This window comes from Schistocerca nitens, chromosome 2 (genome assembly GCF_023898315.1).
Source record: "Schistocerca nitens isolate TAMUIC-IGC-003100 chromosome 2, iqSchNite1.1, whole genome shotgun sequence".
In the NCBI taxonomy this organism is placed as follows: domain Eukaryota; kingdom Metazoa; phylum Arthropoda; class Insecta; order Orthoptera; family Acrididae; genus Schistocerca; species Schistocerca nitens.
This window is the reverse complement of record NC_064615.1, coordinates 275,006,306-275,030,336: the sequence shown is the minus strand read 5'-3', so window position 1 is coordinate 275,030,336 and position 24,031 is coordinate 275,006,306.

Below are 24,031 nucleotides of genomic sequence, written 5' to 3'. Positions count from 1 at the left end.
CTAGAACTACTTAACCTAACTAACCTAAGAACATCACACACATCCATGACCGAGGCAGGATTCGAACCTGCGACCGTAGCAGTCTCGCGGTTCCGGACTGAGCGCCTAGAACCGCTAGACCACCGCGGCCGGCGGTAAGAGGTAACAAAACACACACACACTCCTAAGACTACACGGTTCTGCACTTAAAAGAGGCTATAAGGTTGGATCGTTTCAGTTACCGACCTATCAGTCATGTGGAATGCAGCGCTGTTAACATTCCAAACTAAGAAATATATTTCCTGCGCATCCTGCAGTTTTCTCTACTCCATGATGCCGAGACTGACGCCGCTGTGTCTCTCCAAAAGAATGCGGAGGTCGCCATAGTCGTCGATGATGATCGTCCATTATGCAGAGAGTGACACCGCTCCAAAAGAAATCCCAGGCCACCATATTCGTCGACGATGATCTTCCGGGTAGAGCAGAGCCACGCTTCATCGCTTACCACAGTGCGATGGTATTCATAAGGCGTGTACGTTTCCTGATCACAGCACCACTCCATACGCAGACATTTGTGTTGTGATGTTAACAGAAACTTGCGCATGGGGCGATAATAGTTTAGCTCGACTCTACTGGTCTGCGACCAGTGGTGCGGGATTTACACAGATCACTTCAGGGAGTCCAGTAGTTGTTTCTGGGTGTCAGGTGTAGATGTGAAGGGGTCGCAGTGGGCTTGATGCACTATACGATGATCCTCCCTTGTGATAGTGAGATGGGACCTAGACAACGAGTATGCCTGCCCAAATGTTCATGCAAACAGACACCAGGCCACTGTCAAACCAAATGGCTCACAAATCTGGATATTGCATGATTCGTCCAACTGGCTGATCCACAATGAGATCCCCTCCAAACTGCCGACAACGCTGTCTGAAACGAGTACGCCGCATCTCCAGTCTGCGCTCTCTATCTGTGAATCGAGTAACCTTCGTCTTGTATGATCGTATATTCTCTGAGGCGGAGACGTGGATGCATCATGGCGTATGCTCAAATAAATTTGGAGAACTGGCGAAAAATCACGCTCTGCTTCGTTCGTTCGGGTCTGCCTCACCTCCTAGTCTTGCAAGGCAGCGTTGTGCGAACAGTCCTGTCCTACAAGTGAGGTGCGGCTGGTAGTTTATCCGCTTGTAAATGTTTCGCTGTGAAACAGTCCACATCCATCCATGTAGATACTTTGCAAGCTACTGTATGATGTGTGGCGGAGGGTACCATGTACCACTACTAGTCATTCCCTCCCCAGTTCCACTCGCAATGTTGGGGGCAGTGCGCAGTCTATGTTGGGGGCAGTAGAATCGTTCGACAGTCAGCTTCAGATGGCGGTTCTTTATATTTTCCCAATAGTGTGAAACATCCCCTTTGGAAAATTATGAAATGACTGTCCTGTTAACCTCTTACGTTATTTGATTTTCAAACAGCTGGGCAAAACTGAACGTACTCAGACATTTCTCTCTTTACTTATTCTGATCAACACTAAACTGACACACAATATTTTTAGCGCAACGCAGTCTGACTTTCAATAATCCCTACAAAAGAATGGCCCTGACTAACAATAACCTATACCTTTCATGAATCACTTACCTCACAAAAATCTTCGTTACTCGAACTACTGCAATACAGCGAGCGCCAATACGGCCAGCTAAATAAAAGATTCTAACTACTGAAGGCACTAACTACTGATAGCCATAGTTAGCAAATGAAAGATTTTGATAGAGAACAAACAATGTATTTACCTTAAAAATGTTCAAAAGTGATCATATATATATATAAAGTTTATGATGTCCAGTATTACAAATTTACTCTTTCTGATGGACACACGTCCAAATCGTCCGCTCTCAAAATTCTGCCATCTCTCTCCCCACATCCACCACTGCTGGCAATTCACCCTCAACTGCGCAACGCTACGCGCTGTTCACATCCAACTGCCCAACACTACAATAGCGAATATTCCAACAATGCAAACCAGCCACAGACTGCACAGAGCACAGTCAGTGATTTTCATACAGAGCGCTACGTGGCGTTACCAACGTAAAAACCTAAACAGCCTACTTACAAGTGGTCCTCGAAAAAGACATCACCTTGCCTCCAGGATTCACATTTGAGTTCCCGAAGCATCTCCATAACAGTTACACGTTGTTCGAACCTACCGGTAACAAATCTAGCAGCCCGCCTCTGAATTGCTTCAGCGTCTTCCTTCAATCCGACCTGGCACGATCCCAAACACTCGACCAGTAGTCAAGAATAGGTCGCACCAGCGTCCTACATGCGGTCTCCTTTACATGTGAACAACACTTTCCTAAAATGTTCTCAATAAACCGAAGTCGACCACTCGCCTTCCCTACCACAGCAATGCAGTGCATTATTTGTTTGGAACGTCGTACATCGCTAGGAGCGCGTCGATTCCGGCTGCAGGCGCAGATGAGACTTGATAGGACGCTACGGCATCACTGAAGAAGAGTTGAAGTTGTGAGGAGTGGCTGCTAGACAGGTCCGGGGAACACAGGAGTGCAAGATGAGAGCGGCCTGCGGTGTTGGGCTGGCCGCATTCCACGCATCACCTGGCCCTAACTGTCTGAGTCGTGTGTGGTGGAGGGGCGGGGGGGGGGGTGGGGGGGGGGGGCTGGAGGACGGAACCTTCGGGATGAGGCGAGACGTGGCCCGCTGCGGTTAACCGCCGTGGTCACCTACCTGCTCAGGCCGACAAGTTTTGATTGACGCCACCTGCAACCAGCAACTGCTGTTGGGCCAGCACTCGTTAGCCGAAACATATCCTAGGACGCGTGCGTCACACGTAGGACAATAAAATATATTGTATGGACCCGTGACATAGTTTTATAATTAATTTCCACAGCGCCTCATAGTACAAGTTTAGTACACAGGAATAGAATGTACCAGCATCCTACACCAAAATCTTCCTTGCATGAAATGTTGAAAATGCCTTACGTTAGCTTTCATACATCCATCAAGCCACTGCCACACTGGATCCTGGATACACTGATGTATCCCTAGTTGTGCGGAGTGGCATGTGTCGACATTTCTGTGGAGCCCGAGACACTACTGATAGTTGACCTCGGAACAGGCCGATAAAGAAGTAGGATACGCTGGCCCGTCCGCATTTACCTGCGACGAAATCTACATCTACATGGATACTCTGCAAATCACATTTAATTGCCTGGCAGAGGGTTCATCGAACCACATTCACAATTCTCAATTATTCCAATCTCGTATAGCGCGCGGGAAGAATGAACACCTATATCTTTCCGTACGAGCTCTGATTTCCCTTATTTTATCTTGGTGGTCGTTCCTCCCTATGTAAGTCGCTGTCAACAAAATATTTTCGCATTCGGAGGAGAAAGTTGGTGATTGGAATTTCGTGAGAAGATTCCGTCGCAACGAAAAACACCTTTCTTTTAGTGATGTCCATCCCAAATCCTGTATCATTTCTGTGACACTCTCTCCCATATTTCGCGATAATACGAAACGTGCTGCCTTTCTTTGAAATACTGAGAAAGGCCGCTTCGGGCAATCAGTTATACCTCAGGCCCATCTTACAAGTTCTTGGGAGGAAACTAAACAATATTCCAGCTGTGTACGCTTTGCTGCCGAACAGAATGCTTGAAACGTGTGATCTTTTTTTTAAAAAAAAACCTGTTGATACTAACAAGCTTGACGGAAACCTTTATATGATGGACTTCGAAATTGCTTTCGTCCAGTCACATAGAACTTTGTTTCCTTCAACAGTGATTTTAGGTTACAGTTATAATTTTTATCAATGTTTGCAGAAACAAGTACACTCTTACGGCCTTGTTCCTGCGTATAAGAAAAACTGGGAAATACTCTTTCACATTAGATTGTGTTCAGCTCTAGCATGCCTTCCCCGGAAAATTGTGGGTGATGGTTGGCTCTGCATTCAGGAAAGCACGCCTGAAAACCAAAAGTCTCAGAACTCGTACGAGTGTTCTGTGGACTATTGTCTCAATAAGAGCATATGCCAAGACATATGTGCAATTGCATTGAAAGGTGCCATGGCACTTACGTCTCTGAAGGATGGAGCACGGAAGATAAATACGTCAATATCATTAATATCTAAGGTTCACCAAAATGTTTACTCATTAGTAAAAAGTACTCCAGAAGACATAGGGTGCCACGGCCACTAGTTTGACGGATAATTTTTTAATTTCGATGGGAAACGAAAAAGGAAATCAGGAAGTGAGACTGACGAGACTATTCCAAAAGCTTAAGAAATACTCCAAGTTGACGGCAGTATAAAATAATTTCTAACTTATGTGACCTATAAACATAAATTACTATGAAGAAGAAAACGTCACTACCATTGGAAATTATGTAAATATTGAAAATAACTTTAATGTACATAGTTCTCATTGGCAGTTCTGTAAATATTGTGACTTAAGTTCAGTGGGGCAGGAGAAGAGATTACTTCCTCGTAGTGTTTCCTGGAAAGGACACGAAGTCAACTAAATGTCTCTTCCAGTTTGTAAAATATTCGCCAATGAAGTGCGACAAGACTTTCTCAAATGCCCGACTTTCTAGTGACTCATCCGGTATTCCCCCTGAGAGATCCTTAGAATCAACGAGTGAACACCGAATACAAAAACGTTGCAGCCTAAACGCTGGCAATAGTACCTAAAAAATTAATTTATTGAGTAGAAGGAGTCGTGATTCAGAAATTATTTTAAATTATGTTCAGATGTTGGTTAGCTATCTGAGAACGAAGTCTTTCGCGACGGCACTGATCTGTAAAACATTCTCGGTTTTCTCACCGCGTCAATTCGGAATAAAATCTCGAGCTTTCGACCAGTGCCTCCAATGTCATCATCAGGAGCATCTGACTGGCTGGCTGGTTGGCTATCTGTTAGACTTTTAATGCTGTTTGGAAAATGACCAAAATTTTTCGTGGCAGCATAATTCACCCCATTTGTGCCAAAGTCAGATTTAAACGTGAATGGTGAAGATGATCCTTTCTTCTAGTGTTGTAGCTATGCACTCCGCTATTATTTTTGAATCGGGGTGGGTTATTAATAACAACAAGTAGGAAACAAATTCTAACCTGCGAGATCCGCTTATCTCAGCAAGAACGCCACACTCAGCAGAAATGTCTCTACACGGAACAGACTCTCTGGCCGGCGCGCAGCAACCGAAGGAGAAGGGTTGGTCGGTCGTCGAGGTATGGTGCTTAAAATGAAACAACAACTCGGCAGGATACCCGGAAGCATAGCATTAATCAATCACGCCGACAAAACCTGAGGGGTAGACAAGGCTGTAATCTCCTACCCCATATTGTGTTCCAATTCCGTATCCCTGCAGTACTTCGTATGGCTTCGCAGCCCTCCGCAAAACGTGCACCAAGACTCTCAGCATCTTGTACACAAATGGGACATACGAGAGCTTTCAACTACCAGCAAAACCAAAAATCAAGTAGGCTTACATCCGGAGAAAGCGGTGGCCATGGAACTGAACCTCTTCCTGTCCAGTTATCACGAAATCTTATTTAGTAATGTCACGAAATCGTATTTAGTAACAGGCGGGAATTAACATTGACACGCAGAGGAAGTTCACTACGCTTGAAGTGTTTGTTTCGTCCAAGACTTATTATATAAATGGTTCAAATGGCTCTGAGCACTATGGGACTTAACATCTTTGGTCATGAGTCCTCTAGAACTTAGAACTACTTAAACCTAACTAACCTAAGGACAGCACACAACACCCAGCCATCACGAGGCAGAGAAAATCCCTGACCCCGCCGGGAATCGAACCCGGGAACCCGGGCGTGGGAAGCGAGAACGCTACCGCACGACCACGAGATGCGGGCACTTATTATATAGAAGAGCAGGTAGAGCATAAGGTTATTTTGTTCAAGTACGTCTGTTTTTCGGGAGTGAGCAACTGTTTGTGGCTGTAGATAAGAATAGACATTCTTATTAACATCTGCTACGCGTTTCAAGTGTTTGCCTCTCCCCTTCAGGTGGGTACAAAACCGTTTTTACTGAGCATACGCATTTTCAAGACCGTCTCACAAAGCCTTATTTCAAGTTTCATCACACGACACACAGCAAACAAGATTAAAGACAGGAAATACATTCAGTTCTACACCAAAAAGCCAAAGAAACTGGAACACATGCCTAGTATCGTGTAGGGCCTCCGCGAGCACACAGAAGTACCGCAACACGACGTGGCATGGACTCGACTAATGTCTGGAGTAGTGCTGGCGGGAATTGACACCATGAACCCTGCAGGGCTGTCCGTAACAGTACGAGGGGGTCGAGATCTTTTCAGAACAGCACGTTGTAAGGCATACCAGATATTCTCAATAATGTTCATGTCTGGGGAGTTCGGTGGCCAGCGGAAGTGTTTAAACTCAGAAGTGTGTTCCTGGAGCCACTCTGTAGCAATTCTGAACGTTTGAGGTGTCGCATTGTCCTGCTGGAATTGCCCAAGTCCGTAGGAATGCACAATGAACATGAATGGATGCAGATGATTAGACAGGATGCTTACGTACGTGTCCCCTGTGAGTCGTATCTAGACGTATCAGGGGTCCCATATCATTCCAACTGCACACGCTCCGCACCATTACAGAGCCTCCGCCAGCGTGAACAGTCCCCTGTTGACATGCAGGGTCCATGGATTCATGAGGTTGTCACGTCCATCCGCTCGATACAATTTGAAACGACACTCATCCGACCAGGCAACATGTTTTCAGTCATCAACAGTCCAATGTCGGTGTTGACGGGCCCAGGCGATGCGTAAAGCTGTGTGTCGTGCAGTCATCAAGGGTACACGAGTGCGACTTCAGCTTCGAAAGCCCATATCGATGATGTTTCGTCGAATGGTTCGCACGCTGACATTTGTTGATGGCCCATCATTGAAATCTGCACCATTTTCCGGAAGGGTTGTAGGCCTACTTCTGTCACGTAGAACGATTCTCTTCAGTCGTCGTTGGCCTCGTTCTTGCAGGATCTTTTTCTGGCCGCTGCGATGTCGGATATTTGATTGTTACCAGATTCTTGATATTCACGGTATACTCATGAAATAGTCGTACGGGAAGATCCCCACTTCTTCGCTACCTGGGAGATGTTGTGTCCCATCGCTCGTCCGACTATAACACCGCGTTCAGACTCACTTAATAACCCGTCATTGTAGCAGCAGTAACCGATCTAACAAGTGCGGCAGACACTTGTCTTATACAGGGTGTTACAAAAGGGTACGGCCAAACTTTCAGGAAACATTCCTCACACACAAAGAAAGAAAATATGTTATGTGGACATGTGTCCGGAAACGCTTACTTTCCATGTTAGAGCTCATTTTATTACTTCTCTTCAAATCACATTAATCATGGAATGGAAACACACAGCAACAGAACATACCAACGTGACTTCAAACACTTTGTTACAGGAAATGTTCAAAATGTCCTCCGTTAGCGAGGATACATGCATCCACCCTCCGTCGCATGAAATCCCTGATGCGCTGATGCAGCCCTGGAGAATGGCGTATTGTATCACAGCCGTCCACAATACGAGCAAGAAGAGTCTATACATTTGGTACCGGGGTTGCGTCGACAAGAGCTTTCAAATGCCCCCATAAATGAAAGTCAATAGGGTGGAGGTCAGGAGAGCGTGGAGGCCATGGAATTGGTCCACCTCTACCAGTCCATCGGTCACCGAATCTGTTGTTGAGAAGCGTACGAACACTTCGACTGAAATGTGCAGGAGCTCCATCGTGCATGAACCACATGTTCTGTCGTACTTGTAAAGGCACATGTTCTAGCAGCACAGGTAGAGTATCCCGTATGAAATCATGATAACGTGCTCCATTGAGCGTAGGTGGAAGAACATGGGGCCCACTCAAGACATCACCAACAATGCCTGCCCAAATGTTCACAGAAAATCTGTGTTGATGACGTGATTGCACAATTGCGTGCGGATTCTCGTCAGCCCACACATGTTGATTGTGAAAATTTACAATTTGATCACGTTGGAATGAAGTGTCATCCGTAAAGAGAACATTTGCACTGAAATGAGGATTGACACATTGTTGGATGAACCATTCGCAGAAGTGTACCCGTGGAGGCCAATCAGCTGCTGATAGTGCCTGCACACGCTGTACATGGTACGGAAACAACTGGTTCTCCCGTAGCACGTTACCTTGTACAGCAGCAACTTCTCTGACGCTGACATTAGGGTTATCGTCAACTGCACGAAGAATTGCCTCGTCCATTGCAGGTGTCCTCGTCGTTCTAGGTCTTTCCCAGTCGCGAGTCATAGGCTGGAATGTTCCGTGCTCCCTAAGACGCCGATCAATTGCTGCGAGGCCGGCCGCGGTGGTCTCGCGGTTCTAGGCGCGCAGTCCGGAACCGTGCGACTGCTACGGTCGCAGGTTCGAATCCTGCCTCGGGCATGGATGTGTGTGATGTCCTTAGGTTAGTTAAGTTTAAGTAGTTCTAAGTTCTAGGGGACTGATGACCACAGCAGTTGAGTCCCATAGTGCTCAGAGCCATTTGAACCAATTGCTTCGAACGTCTTCCTGTCGGGACACCTTCGTTCTGGAAATCTGTCTCGATACAAACGTACCGCGCCGTGGCTATTGTCCCGTGCTAATCCATACATCAAATGAGCATCTGCCAACTCCGCATTTGTAAACATTGCACTGAATGCAAAACCACGTTCGTGATGAACACTAACCTGTTGATGTTACGTACTGATGTGCTTGATGCTAGTACTGTAGAGCAATGAGTTGCATGTCAACACAAGCACCGAAGTCAACATTATCTTCCTTCAATTGGGCCAACTGGCGGTGAATCGAGGAAGTACAGTACATACTGACGAAACTAAAATGAGCTCTAACATGAAAATTAAGCGTTTCCGGACACATGTCCACATAATATCTTTTCTTTATTTGTGTGTGAGGAATGTTTCCTGAAAGTTTGGCCGTACCTTTTTGTAACACCCTGTATAGGCTTTGCTGACTGCAGCGCCGTATTCTCACTGTTTACATATCTTTGTAATTTGATTACACATGCCTATACGAGTTTCTTTGGCGCTTCAGTGTAGCACAAACACATTTCAGTTTGGCTTCGTACTCACACGAAACAAAATACGATTTACTGTAATGAGAACAAGCAATACCAACTAAATATATGCAGTGTACTGGCAGACTATAGGTCTTCATTTCAGATACCTGTTGGCCACCAGGTGCAAACCTGACGCTGTGCAGCATCCTGTCGACGGCTCCGATGCTCATATTGAACAAACTGTGTAAGCGGCGGTTAATTATGAAATCAGGATTAAGCCTTTCTCACATTTTTTTTTACTGCCCACGTCCCGTTCCTAATCCATTACATATGGAAACATTTTTTACATTCACAGCGCCAGATTGCAGCTGGTGGTCAAAATTTTTCATGAGTAAATTGGTTCCGTATTAGAATATCTACCACGTTTCTCTGCCATACGATAATTACAGCCCATACTGGACCTCTGTAACTACACTTTAATTATAATCACCCGGTATAAGCTGCCACACGTAATTCAGCGCGATTGTAATTAACTTGTGGTTGAGTTCTAAGCTAAGCTACACGCGGGCAGGTCTTTAGTAACTGCTTTCTTAAGTGAACACGTTAAATACGGTAGCAATAATCACTCATTCATACTACTATTGTTGCAACAGGATATATATTTTGAGGTACCAACAAAGTAATTTACACCTAATTACAAAGATAACTTTGACTGAAGTCACCCGTATTATGAAATCAAAAGTATTCAAAGATACTGTAGAACCTAACCGAGACTGCAGTGCTCCATCGCCGTGTACTTCCGTACAGCTGTGACATAGAAACTGCTGCCGGCGCCTTCAGTTCCACATAACAACAGAAACCATGATCACTTACATACCTGAGACGCTACTTAATGCTGCTATTCGAATCTTTCTCCGTTTAATAATGTACTTGACTATGCCCTCTTTTCATTGCAGCTAGAATATAATGGAACGTTCACCAGATTCTGAGGTCGATCAGGAATTCTTTGTATGCGATGGTTCACCCTTTTTTACGTCATTCGGATGCTATCAGCAGTTTCAAACTATGACGATTCCTGCTTCACAATACACCGAACCGTCTTTATTCAAAAGTTTTTCATGCAATATATTTTGTTCAACGCGCTAATGAAACACAGTTTGGCTACTTTCTGTTACGAAATTGAATAAAAAGATAGACCTTGCCATTAAAGTACTGTGTATAATCGAAGAAACATATATTTGCATATGAAGTCACACTGTCACAAAGTGCTGAGTGTCGCTAAGTTTTTTTCGCTCTGAGATATTGTTCACGGCGGAACTACAGTTAACAAGACGACAAAAAAATATTTCCGGACCTTTGGCGGGAACTGTGACTTCTCCGTTGGCGCATTAAAGTTTCCCTGTTGTTTCTCTGTATCAAAAGCACACACTTTCCCCTATCTCTTGGCAGCGGTCCTTGATAACGCATTTACTTGGTGGGCTACATACATAGTAGCGTGCGTCTCGTTTCTACAGAGAAGGCACTGTGACCTATACCTTGTCTATTTTTATACTTTGTTGCCGGCTTGGTTGCTCCGGTGCTTAAACGCCAGGTACGCACTGCGGAGATTCGGAGTTTGATACCCGTTTATAATTAAGAGTTATTTATATCCTCGACTTTATTCTAGCACGTACGATATCGTTCCTGCATTGCAGTGTGTTGTACGTCTCAGTCAGACGAAACTAACGCGATAAGATACGCGCAACTCTTCACCGAATCTTGTCTGGTTTTTCAGCCATCCCGACTGTGAGAAGGATCCCCTAGACGTGAATCGAAGAGACACGTTGCCGGAAGCGGAGGCATAGTGTCAAGACAGTGTGACGGGACCGCTGCTGTTCACTATATACAGTTATACTGTAAGTGACTTCGTGGACATGCTCTGAAGCTCTGTGATTCTGTTCAGAGACGTCGCTTTTGTGTACAGAGAGATGACATCATTAGAAAGTAGCTACGAAATACAGAGACTTGCAGACGATCTGTTTATGTTGCAAAGATTTTCAGCCGGTAGTCGAAATCGGCTTTACATATACAGCGGCGCGGCCCTAACAACAGTTCCAAAAGTCTGGTCGGTGTCCAGGCAACAAGTACACATAACTACATTAAAATTATTTGATAGTTGACGCCTGTCACTTATAGCTACAGTGTTGCCACATGCGCTGCCGGCTGCCTCTCGGTTACATGCGACAGCCAAAGAACGCGCGTTACTTCACAAAATCAACTAATGTGTAACGGGGAGAAATGTTGGAAGCTGCCGCCGCGCAATATGACGGGAATGGGAGATGCTCTCTCGATATCTGACATTAACTCTTAGCTTCCCGGGTCATTTTTTTTGCCACGCTCTGTCCCAGGCACGGTCCGACAGACCACTGTATTTAAATAGCCACAAAAATTTCATTCAGCAGTTTCAGTGAAACTCTGCCGTTTTTTATGTGAAAGGTTACATGAATACCAATCAAAAAATATCCAAAAAAATTTTAGGGTTCATTTGTACTAAAAAAGGCATTTAAACAAAAAACTGCACAAAATGAACATAATATTACATGATAATGCTATGAAAACTCAAGTACCCTGCACTCTAAATTCTACTTTGTGCTGTATTTTTATTGTTTATTATAAATTTAACAATAAAAACATAAACTGCCATAAAACATTCCAAAGATGAAAACTATATTAGTACTTTTCGGGGTTTTAGTTTTCTTCTCAGAGGTTTCCTTTGCACTCGTGGAAATTTCTGTAGAGAAAACAAGTTAGATTGGCTCCTTGCAACAATGACAAATATAATGCGTCTTTCACTTCTTTTTTGGGTCATAGATGGAGCATGTTTTGAGTTTTTCCAATCTTTCTTGAACGATTTGTACTCTAGGTGCCGCTACATTCAAAACACGGTGAATGGTTGTACGAAGTTCGCCGGGTATGTGATTGTTGTTGACTCGCTTTTTATCTGCCATGTCACCAACGAGATTTCAAAGCGTCTTCAAAAAATTAAAGAGACTCACTTGAGTATCGTCTTTGTGGAAATTGATGTCCAACATCCAGAAAAGTAATGCCATTGGCCATCGTTGGACGAGGTTTCGACGACCAGCGACATTTGTTTCAACGAAATATATTTCTAGCTCAATATACTGCTTGCTCAATATATAGATTGCATAACAGTAAAGGAAACAAAAGAAAAATTCGGATTAGGTATTAAAATCCATGGAGAAGAAATAAAAACTTTGAGGTTCGCCGATGACATTGTAATTCTGTCAGATACAGCAAAAGACCTGGAAGAACAGTTGAACGAAATGGACAGTGCCTTGAAAGGAGGATATAAGATGAACATCAACAAAAGCAAAACGAGGATAATGGAATGTAGTCGAATTAAATCTGGTGATGCTGAGGGTATTAGATTAGTAAATGAGACACGTAAAGTAGTAAAGGAGTTCTGCTGTTTTGGGAGCACAATAACTGACGATGGTCGAAGTATAGAGGATATAAAATATAGACTGGCAATGGCAAGGAAAGCGTTTCTGAAGAAGAGAAATTTGTTAACATCCAGTATAGTTTTAAGTGTCAGGAAGTCGTTTCTGAAAGTCTTTGTATGGAGTGTAGCCACGTATTGAAGTAAAACATGGACGATAAATAGTTTAGACAAGAAGAGAATAGAAGTTTTCGAAATGTGGTGCTACAGAAAAATGCTGAAGATTAGATGGGTTGATCACATAACTAATGAGGAAGTACTGAATAGGATTGGGGAGAAGAGAAGTTTGTGGCACAACTTGACTAGAAGAAGGGATCGGTTGGTAGGACATGTTCTGAGGCATCAAAGGATCGCCAATTTAGTGTTGGAGGGCAGCGTGGAGGGTAAATATCGTAGAGGGAGACCAAGAGATGAATACACCAAGCAGATTCAGAAGGATGTAGGTTGCAGTAGGTACTGGGAGATGAAGAAGCTTGCACAGGATAGAGTAGCATGGAGAGCTGCATCAAACCAGTCTCAGGACTGAAGACCACAACAACAACAACAACATATTTCTAGCTGAACCTTTAGCTAAAGGTTCATTCTCTGCACATCTGTCTTAATCACTTTGATCACTTGTTTCTTTCAAGGAATTCGCAGGTGACAAAACAAATTCGTCTTCAACAATAGTGGCGCCCCCGCCCCCTCCCACTCGCCCTTGCGGGGCCGCCCGCATTGCCACCCGCGTCACCCCTGACAGTCAGCCCGCACGCTTTCGTTTCTTTCATCAGTCGACTGAATCGAGTTATCGGGTACTTGTACTTTCCTATGTAGCACGCGCGTCCGCGCCATCGTATTTTATACGTTTCTGTCTGGCACATAGGTAGCTAACACATATCTAAGAGAAAAGTCGCAGCCATTCTAGTGATCTCGATACGTTATTCTGTCTGGCATTTGTTCGAAAAAAGTCGCGAATATTCTACTGTTTCCTTGTACAGAGAACTTTCGATATGGTGCTTTATAAATACGGACTATTCGCCGAATATGAAGCTAATTTACATTCAGAATCAGAAATATTAAGACTGAATAAGTAAAACGCCCTAGTTGTAGTTAGTTCAAGTGTGAAGATTAGTCAAGAATGAGAGTGATCAGTTGGTTGTCAAGTATTAATAATTACGATAATAGTAAAGGTAGCTCAAGATATCTTTAGCGCCCCCTCCTTGAGGTTTTTCTGCATCTGCCGCTGCTTCACGTTCGCACTGTTTCTATTCTGAATTGTTTTCACATTCAATTTCGTTGTCACTATCTAATCTAATATTACTCCTAAACTGTCCTCAAACTGTTTTAAAACAGTATCCTCAGAATGAGCAGATGAAGACCTGGCTACTGAAATCATAACGCAAAGTCCCACGTGCGGTCTCAGAGACCGCTAGCGCGAAAGAAGCAGTAATGCACTCCTGGAAATTGAAATAAGAACACCGTGAATTCATTGTCCCAGGAAGGGGAAACTTTATTGACACATTCCTGGGGTCAGATACATCACATGATCACACTGACAGAACCACAGGCACATAGACACAGGCAACAGAGCATGCACAATGTCGGCACTAGTACAGTGTATATCCACCTTTCGCAGCAATGCAGGCTGCTATTCTCCCATGGAGACGATCGTAGAGATGCTGGATCTAGTCCTGTGGAACGGCTTGCCATGCCATTTCCACCTGGCGCCTCAGTTGGACCAGCGTTCGTGCTGGACATGCAGACCGCGTGAGACGACGCTTCATCCAGTCCCAAACATGCTCAATGGGGGACAGATCCGGAGATCTTGCTGGCCAGGGTAGTTGACTTACACCTTCTAGAGCACGTTGGGTGGCACGGGATACATGCGGACGTGCATTATCCTGTTGGAACAGCAAGTTCCCTTGCCGGTCTAGGAATGGTAGAACGATGGGTTCGATGACGGTTTGGATGTACCGTGCACTATTCAGTGTCCCCTCGACGATCACCAGTGGTGTACGGCCAGTGTAGGAGATCGCTCCCCACACCATGATGCCGGGTGTTGGCCCTGTGTGCCTCGGTCGTATGCAGTCCTGATTGTGGCGCTTACCTGCACGGCGCCAAACACGCATACGACCATCATTGGCACCAAGGCAGAAGCGACTCTCATCGCTGAAGACGACACGTCTCCATTCGTCCCTCCATTCACGCCTGTCGCGACACCACTGGAGGCGGGCTGCACGATGTTGGGGCGTGAGCGGAAGACGGCCTAACGGTGTGCGGGACCGTAGCCGAGCTTCATGGAGACGGTTGCGAATGGTCCTCGCCGATACCCCAGGAGCAACAGTGTCCCTAATTTGCTGGCAAGTGGCGGTGCGGTCCCCTACGGCACTGCGTAGGATCCTACGGTCTTGGCGTGCATCCGTGCGTCGCTGCGGTCCGGTCCCAGGTCGACGGGCACGTGCACCTTCCGCCGACCACTGGCGACAACATCGATGTACTGTGGAGAGCTCACGCCCCACGTGTTGAGCAATTCGGCGGTACGTCCACCCGGCCTCCCGCATGCCCACTATACGCCCTCGCTCAAAGTCCGTCAACTGCACATACGGTTCACGTCCACGCTGTTGCGGCATGCTACCAGTGTTAAAGACTGCGATGGAGCTCCGTATGCCACGGCAAACTGGCTGACACTGACGGCGGCGGTGCACAAATGCTGCGCAGCTAGCGCCATTCGACGGCCAACACCGCGGTTCCTGGTGTGTCCGCTGTGCCGTGCGTGTGATCATTGCTTGTACAGCCCTCTCGCAGTGTCCGGAGCAAGTATGGTGGGTCTGACACACCGGTGTCAATGTGTTCTTTTTTCCATTTCCAGGAGTGTAGTATATGCCCACGTCTCGTTCAAGTAGCTATTGACAAAAATGGTTCAAATGGCTCTGAGCACTATGGGACTCAACTGCTGTGGACATAAGTCCCCTAGAACTTAGAACTACTTAAACCTAACTAACCTAAGTACAGCACACAACACCCAGCCATCACGAGGCAGAGAAAATCCCTGACCCCGCCGGGAATCGAACCCGGGAACCCGGGCGTGGGAAGCGAGAACGCTACCGCACGTCCACGAGATGCGGGCTAGCTATTGACAAAATGGTTCAAATGGCTCTGAGCACGATGGGACTTAACATCTAAGGTCATCAGTTCCCTAGAACTTAGAACTACTTAAACCTAACTAACCTAAGGACATCACACACATCCATGCCCGAGGCAGGATTCGAACCTGCGACCGTATTGGTCGCGCGGTTCCAGACTGAAGCGCCTAGAACCTCTCGGCCACTCCGGCCGGCAGCTATTGACAAAGGGAACTACGGCAGCTTCGGGGAAAAACAACTAGACAAGGCTGTAATCTCCTACCCCACTCCTATGCATGAACAACGGAGTAACAATAAACACAAGCGGTCTGTGAGATCGCACCTTGTATGTTAAAGGGCTAAGTGGCGAATGACTGTAGCAGACGACGCGTTTCGTAGCCCTGAATTTAAACTCATGTCCTAACCTAACCACAACTTGTGATGTGCAGTGTAACCCGAGAATTATTAACAAACTAAATTACATTTAAACTAATTAATTGAATAAAAATGAGAATCAAAGTCGTTTGATTATATTTAGAAATAAAAACATTTCGTTGTACCTGAGATTCGGACCTCGGGTTAATACGTTAACCATTGCAATACAGGGTGGAAGGTTGTTCATATTTATGAGTCTGCTGACCAAGTCATAACGATTAATTGCAGCCTTAAAAAATTTGCCTTCAGGTAAGGTCGTGCAAAGCTTATCTAATGCAAGTCGATCTCTCTGATAATAGTAACTGTATGTATAAATGACGCTGAACCGCGTCTTGTACGGAAGGGTCCAGTAGCGTTTGGTTAGTGCTGTCTGAAGCTTGCGCATTTCGTTAGCATCGTTGTGTGTGTGCGTGTGTGTGTGTGTGTGTGTGTGTGTGTGTGTGTGTGTGTGTGTGTGTGTGTTGTGGTTATCATGTGTGATGAAATACGAAATGAAAGGACCACACCCAGGATTCGGGATCGAAACATATCAAGAAATAAAGCCGGACGAGGAGTTAGAAGTGAACTGACTAATTGTTGTGGCAGTTAGGCAGCAGCGAACGGTTCGGGCGTGGCGTTGAGCGCACTGATTGGAGAAAACCAGTTACAACGCGTGAAGTGGCAACTATCAAGTAATTTTAATCGGACTGTAGTGATTTCACCAACCGAATGAAAACTATCGATTCAGTCGATTGCTGGAAATCCCTCGCAGCATCAAAACAAACTACACGAGGTGTGTGTGCCTCCACAAAACATGAAAGCGTGTATAGAGATCCAGTGTAAGTGAAGTGCAGTGTTCAGAAAGTTGAGCACGTATGTGTGGAAGAACATTAGGACTGCAGTAGGAAGCAGCAAATCTGACCACTGCAGCTGCTTTGAAATAAAGCGAAACGCGTTTGGTCAAAATAAGACTTTTACAAGAGTGGCAAGCGATGTAATACAACCTATGTTACTTGTTATTACTGTGACTGAAGGAGAAGGGTGGCCTAAAAACAAAAAAGACAACGTGTGTAGCGAAACAGTTGACTGTGTCTCGTTCGGTTGTTGTTTTACGTATCGGTAGAATTATTAATTCATTCTGCTTGAGTGAAACCAGTCTATGAGAGCAATCTAACGAAAAAACTCGAACCATCTGTTTAGTTATGTATATTGACTGAATTATTTATTTTCTCTTTTCCACGGAAACAGATCTGAAGATTTTATGAACCATGTATTCATTGTTTCAACTGGCATACCCGTTCGCTTTCCTGAATTGAACCAGGCTATAGTACTTTCATTAGATGAACTAAAGCCGGCCGAAGTGGCCGTGCGGTTAAAGGCGCTGCAGTCTGGAACCGCAAGACCGCTACGGTCGCAGGTTCGAATCCTGCCTCGGGCATGGATGTTTGTGATGTCCTTAGGTTAGTTAGGTTTAACTAGTTCTAAGTTCTAGGGGACTAATGACCTCAGCAGTTGAGTCCCATAGTGCTCAGAGCCATTTGAACCATTTTTTTGATGAACTAAAGCAGTGGTATCCAATCGGTCAGCACATAACCCCGAAGTATAGCTCTACCCAAGGGTATATGTGAAGACATCTCATGGGGTACGCCAACGTTATAATAAGCGTTATAAATATTCATTTAATTACGTACTGAATAGACCAATTCTTCTTTTCATTAATTAAAACCGATTAATTTACCGTTGTGGGTTAAGTTATTCCAGATGGAATTAACAAGTAACTAACTAAGCGGATGCATCGTTGTGGGTACAAAGTTGAACGTAGAAGTTAGCTTAGGGGACTGTGTGCATTGTGGTTTACTGAAAAGGTGCGTTGTTGTCCATTAATTAAACGTCAGTGAAGTTTGGCTCTTAGAAACTTGTTCAGCCATTTATTTGTGTGAAAGTTACATATATTATGCAGAAAATTATGTTACCTGCTAGGAACGAGGACAACATACGCAAACATGCCTGTTTACATTTTACAGCCTTTGAAAAGTAGCAGGTGTAGTATTTCACGCACATGATGAAGTGTTGTTAGCAATCACGCATGGGTATTTCAGTTCCACCGTTCTGCCCATCTCTAGCTATCACAGTGAACTATCTGTAACCTTTTCTCGCCTCCCTGAACCTCTGGGAGCTGGGAGCGATAATAGGGAACATTCGATCGTTTTGGTAACCTAGTCATTATTGGTGACAGCATTTTATTGTGTCCTGCAACCATTGTTATTGTCATTTCGAGGTTCGCTTTTTGTTGACGGCCAATAAGTAGCTTTTAGTTCAGTTCTTCGTCCCTTATTATGAATAGGCATTCACTTAATAGTGAAGTTCTTGTGTAGATGAAAGTGCCTAAGCGCTTAGTGGCGTAGGACTGGAAGAAATCCTAAGACTGGATAAAAAGTTATCCTCAAGATAAAGTTAATGATATACGCCGTATATGCAAATATTATTTATATTCCGAAACTGCAGGGTGAACATTAATAAAACCGACAAACCGCAGGGACGGATTCCTGACTGGAAATGAAGGAAGCAAAGGTCCTATCAACATGTATTCGGAAGTGCATCGTTGCCACGGTAGATGGCGCTGGAGATTGAGAGTTCCTCTGACCATGTGCCATGCGCTCCTTGTGTGCTGCTGGCTATGTGATTTCAAACCATTTTCGGGCGTTTGTGTGATCATGGCTCCTTTCAGACAGACGAATGTGCAGGATGGCAGCGGTCTGAGCGTACACAAATTTGGAGGACCGGGTTCTACAGGATATTGAGACGAACCCTAGTACAAGCTCCAGGCAAGTGGCCCGCCAACATGGTATAACCAAAGTGCGATTGTATGCATCCAGCATGAGAACCGCTACTATCCCTATCACCTACAAACAATGCAAGGAATATCAGTAGCGAATTTGCCTTTACGGGAAGGATTTTGTCTTCGGTTTTTGCACCAGACCTTCACAATCAAGGGATTTCTGTCATCAGCCCTGTTTACTGATGAAACGTGCGAAAGAGATCAACAATACACGATCCGACGTGTGAACGCGTGCCCTGCATCCCATGGAAGCCACTTCGAACATATGTTGTGACGTGGATCCGAGGCAGCTTTGTACTGTGCTCCAGGACTTCGCTGTCGTTGCATGCACACCGTCCATTTCCGGACACATATTGACAGGATCTTTCTTCCTCTATTTGCAGTAAGGAATCCATGCCTACAGTTTTTCGGTTTTATTAATTTTCATCCTCTCCATTCATCATTTTCATTTATTGCATTAACGGGCCTTTAAGGCCTACAGCAGACAGAACAAAAGAAATAAGCACACTACAAAGGCAAAAAAATAATAATCAGCACAGCATAGTAAAATTAAAAATAACGCATCAGAAAAGCACAATAAAAAAGAAACGCAGTCAGTCACAACAGAGGAGTGGTAGTCCAACGCTGACGGTCTCCAGCTTCATCTTTCACCGCTGTCGGCCCCACTTGTTTGAGGATGATTAATACTCGATTCTTCTGTCGTATCCTTGGACGGCCCGTTGGGCGTTTTTCAGCAGCTTGAAAATGCCGGACTCCGTATGGGAGGGATCCATCAGCTCGAAGGGTGTGGCCAAACCATTATAACCTCTTCTTTCTTGGTATTCGACCAGTGTGTGGCTTTCTTCTGGTGTTGTAGCTATGCACTTCCCTATTCGTTTTTAATTGGGATGGGTTATTAATAACAAATTTCATAAGTGAATATACGTATGCGAAGGTACTGTGAATATCCCGAGCTCCTTACGTAAATGATTGCCAGGTGGTCTTGGGTGGGCTCCAGCTATTATTCTGATTACACGCTTTCGTGCAGCGAATACTTTCGCTCTTAATGAGGAATTACCCCTAAATATGATGCCGTAAGAAAGCAGTGAATGAAAATAGATATAGTAGGCTAATTCACTGATAAGTTTATCACCAAAATTTGCAATAACTCTAACCGCTTCAGCAGCTCATCGATGTACGAGTATTTCTTCCAATCCAATTTCTCATCAATGCACACACCCAGAAATTTTGAATATTCTGCCTTAGCAACAGACTTCTGTTCAAAGACCGTATTTATCAATGATTTTACGCCATTTACTGTACAGAACTGTATGTACTTTGTTTCCTCAAAATTTATTGCACTCCATTTGCAGACAATTTATTTGTAAGTAACATACGGGGTGTTTCAAAAGAATATACCTATTTCAAATGCACATTACAGGTGTTCAATATGTCCGCCATCGGCGACACGAACAATATCACATCGATGCTAAAATTCCTCCCATTCTCGGACAAGCACGTCCTTCATTACTGAAGTATGGCAGTACGGATCCGGTTCTTCAGCCGGCTGGAGTGGCCGAGCGGTTCTAGGCGCTACAGTCTGGAACCGCGGGACCGTTACGGTCGCAGGTTCGAATCCTGCCTCGGGCATGGATGCGTGTGATTTCCTTAGGTTAGTTACGTTTAAGTAGTTCTAAGTTCTAGGGGACTGATGACCTCAGAAGTTAAGTCCCATAGTGCTCAGAGCCATTTGATTTTATTAATGTAAACTAGACTATGTATTCGTTTCTCCAATACCCGAGCCGAGGCGCAGCTATCGATAGTTTGGACGAAATAATACTTTGTAATACGTATATTCTTTTTGAAACACCCTGTATTTCTGTATGTATAAACGCCTGATAATGAGAAAAAGTGCTTTAAACGCGTTGCAGTATGATACATTGAACCAAAAGTAAATAAATGTGACTGGTAGCAGAAAATACAAATAATTAATGGAGAGTATGCTTCGGTTCCGACTGTTTCGAACCTAAGGGTAGCTCAAAGGATGCCGAAATGCATTTAAGGTGAACAGAGGCGGTAAATTGAGAGCATTTTTCATACTTAATCAGCTTCGACTGAAATAAAACGCTCGGCAATCAGGGGTCATTAACAGAGTAACAAGGCGCTACGGGCACCGAAAATGTGTTCAGCGAGCGCAGTCCAACCGGCAACAAAAAGGCTGCCTTGCACGGAGAAATAAACGGCTCGTTTAAAAGGCCGCAGCGGTGCAGTGCAGTGAAGTGGAAAACGAGCAGGCGGTGCTGTTAGCTACACATTGTGTGTGTGTGTGTGTGTGTGTGTGTGTGAGAGAGAGAGAGAGAGAGAGAGAGAGAGAGAGAGGGGGGGGGGGTTGGCGTACCCTGACTTCCAGGCTCTGGGTTGCGGCTACGTACGGTAAAACGGCAGCATACGCTGACGGAAGAAAAGTCGCAACACGAAAACGTAATTAATGCGGATTAATGAAATTTCAGAAATACATTTGTTAGGGAACATATTTAAGTGATTAACATAGCGAGATCACAAGTTAATGTAACCGCAAGATAAGCCATTGTAAATGTGAAATGTTTGTACATTAATAACCGGTGTATCGGTCAAAATGTTGAATACAAGTTTGCAAACGTGCATGTATTCCGTTATACAGGTGCCGTATATTAGTTGTGGGATGGCGTTCCGTACCTATTGCACGTGGTTGGACAATACAGGAACTGTTAATGCTGCTTGCGAATGACGCTCGACTTGTGGTCCGATGATGTCCCATATGTCCTCGATTGGAAACAGATCTGGTGCCGGCCTCTGTGGTCGAACGGTTCTAGGCACTTCATTCCGGAACCACGTGGCTGCTTCGGTCGCAGGTTCGAATCCTGCCTCGGGCATGGATGTGTGTGATGTCCTTAGGTTAGTTAGGTTTAAGTAGTTCTAAGTCTAGGGGACTGACGACCTCAGATGTTAAGTCCCATAGTGCTTAGAGCCATTTGAACCATTTTTGAACAGATCTGGTGATCGTGCAGGCCAAGGCAACATGTCGACACTAGGTACAGCATGTTGGGTTACAACAGCGGGATGTGGGCGGCCGTTATCCTGGTGGAAAAGATCCCCTGGAATATTGTTCACGAGCGGCAGCACAACAGGTCGAATCAACGGATTTACGTACAAATTTGCAATCACGGTGCGCGGGATATCCACGAGAGTGGTCCTGCTGTCATTCGAAATCGCACACCAGACCGTAACTCCAGTGTGTCTAGCACGAGGCGGGTTGGTTGGAGCCCCTCAACTGACCTCCTCCTAACCAACACACGGCCACCACTGGTACCGAAGCAGGACTAGCTTCCATCAGAAAAAAGAACAGACCTTCACTCTTCTCCCCAATGAGCTCTGGTTTGACACCACTGAAGTCGCAAATGGCGGTGGTTTAGAGGCAGTGGAATGCCTGCTACAGGGCGTCTGTCTTGGAGCTGGCCTTGAAGTAACCGATTGGTAACTTCGTTGTGTCACTGTGGTGCCAACTACTGTTCAAATTGCTGCTGCAGACTCAGTACGATGCGCCAGACCCATATGCCGAACAGATGGTCTTCACTTTCAGTAGTGACACGTGGCCGTCGGAAGCCCGGTCTTCTTGCAACCGAACATCTCGTGACCACCGCTATCAGCAGTCTTGTATAGAGGCTACATTCCTGCCAAGTCTTTCTACAGTACCGCAGGAGGAACATCCAACTTCTCCTAGCCCTATTACACGACCTCTTTCAAACTCTGTGAGGTGTTGATAATGGCATCTTTGTCACATTGAAGGCATTCTAGACTAACATCAACTCAGCACGTCCAATCCGAAGGGTAACCAACGCTCATGACGTTACAGTGTGTATTTAAAGCAAGCCTGATTTTCATGCTCATTGTGGCGCTACCAGTGCCACCCTTATGCGACTGGCTCGCAAGATGAATAGACATCATCTTTCAAATGTAAAAACTTTCGTTTATGTCGCACAACTCCTTCTCGTTGTTTCAGTTTTTTCTTTTTTTTTCGTCAGGCTATATGACCCTGGGAAATTGCCAGCGGGTGTTTTGGCTAAAGTAAGGATCCAAATACCGAAGAAACAGGGCGCCAGAAAATTTTTTAAGCACAGAACGACCAGCCTCGTTTCTCATGCTGCCAGTATAGTTTTAAGACTGGAAACAAAACTGAAAGCAACTTCGTTGACGAGCTGTATTCTGCATTTGAAAAAAATGCAGTAGGGCTCTTACACATTTCAAGGGAATTGATGAGAAAGGAAAGGTCTTGTACATGTGTTTTAAAGATATGGAGGAAAATTTTTACAGCGACAAAGCCTGCGACTACAGTCAAGGAAAAACGTTTGGATTGAGAAGATTCCTTAAAAACCCGCTGTATGTGTACGAAAACGATTAGGCAATACTAAAACAATAGATTATCGATTGTGTAGTGTTACAGAAAGGAGTAAGTCAAATTTATTGACGCTTCACTTACATCTGTTCACTGAGAAAGAGCGTAAGCAGCGATGGCCGAAGAATATGGTGAAAGAAAACACTAATAACGATAAACGGGGGAATATAACAGTAATGCTGCATGAGGAGAAACTGGAATATGTGCAAGGAACTGCCTCTGAAGTGTAACAGGAAGCAACTGGAGTTGCAGCAGGGAAAATAAATCGAAATTAGCAGTGCCAAAATTGAAATTCTCTAAGAAGAGCGGGATTTTCTGCGCCGGTATAGGAATGGGATTAAGGAAATTGTTTCGTCTGGAGTTCGCTATTGTATGATGCCAATATTTGGACGACGAGAATATTTCGATGAAACAGGAAGGTCAAATCACTCGTGGCGTTTTTGGAGTGAATAACTTTTAAAATTTTTCCAACCTCATCGATGGAATGAGTGTGATACAGTGGGGCGTATTTTCCATTGTTTGAAGATGAATGAGTTAAAGGACATCAGCTTTTATTCCAGAGGAATCTTATCATCATTTACATTAATTTTTTATCAAGTAATTGTAATTACGCTAAGTACAGTTAGGCAATAGTTGAATGTTTTGTGCGATCGTGGCAACTGTAAGTCTCTAACGTATAGTCCGACAGCCAACCATTACGAACATCGTC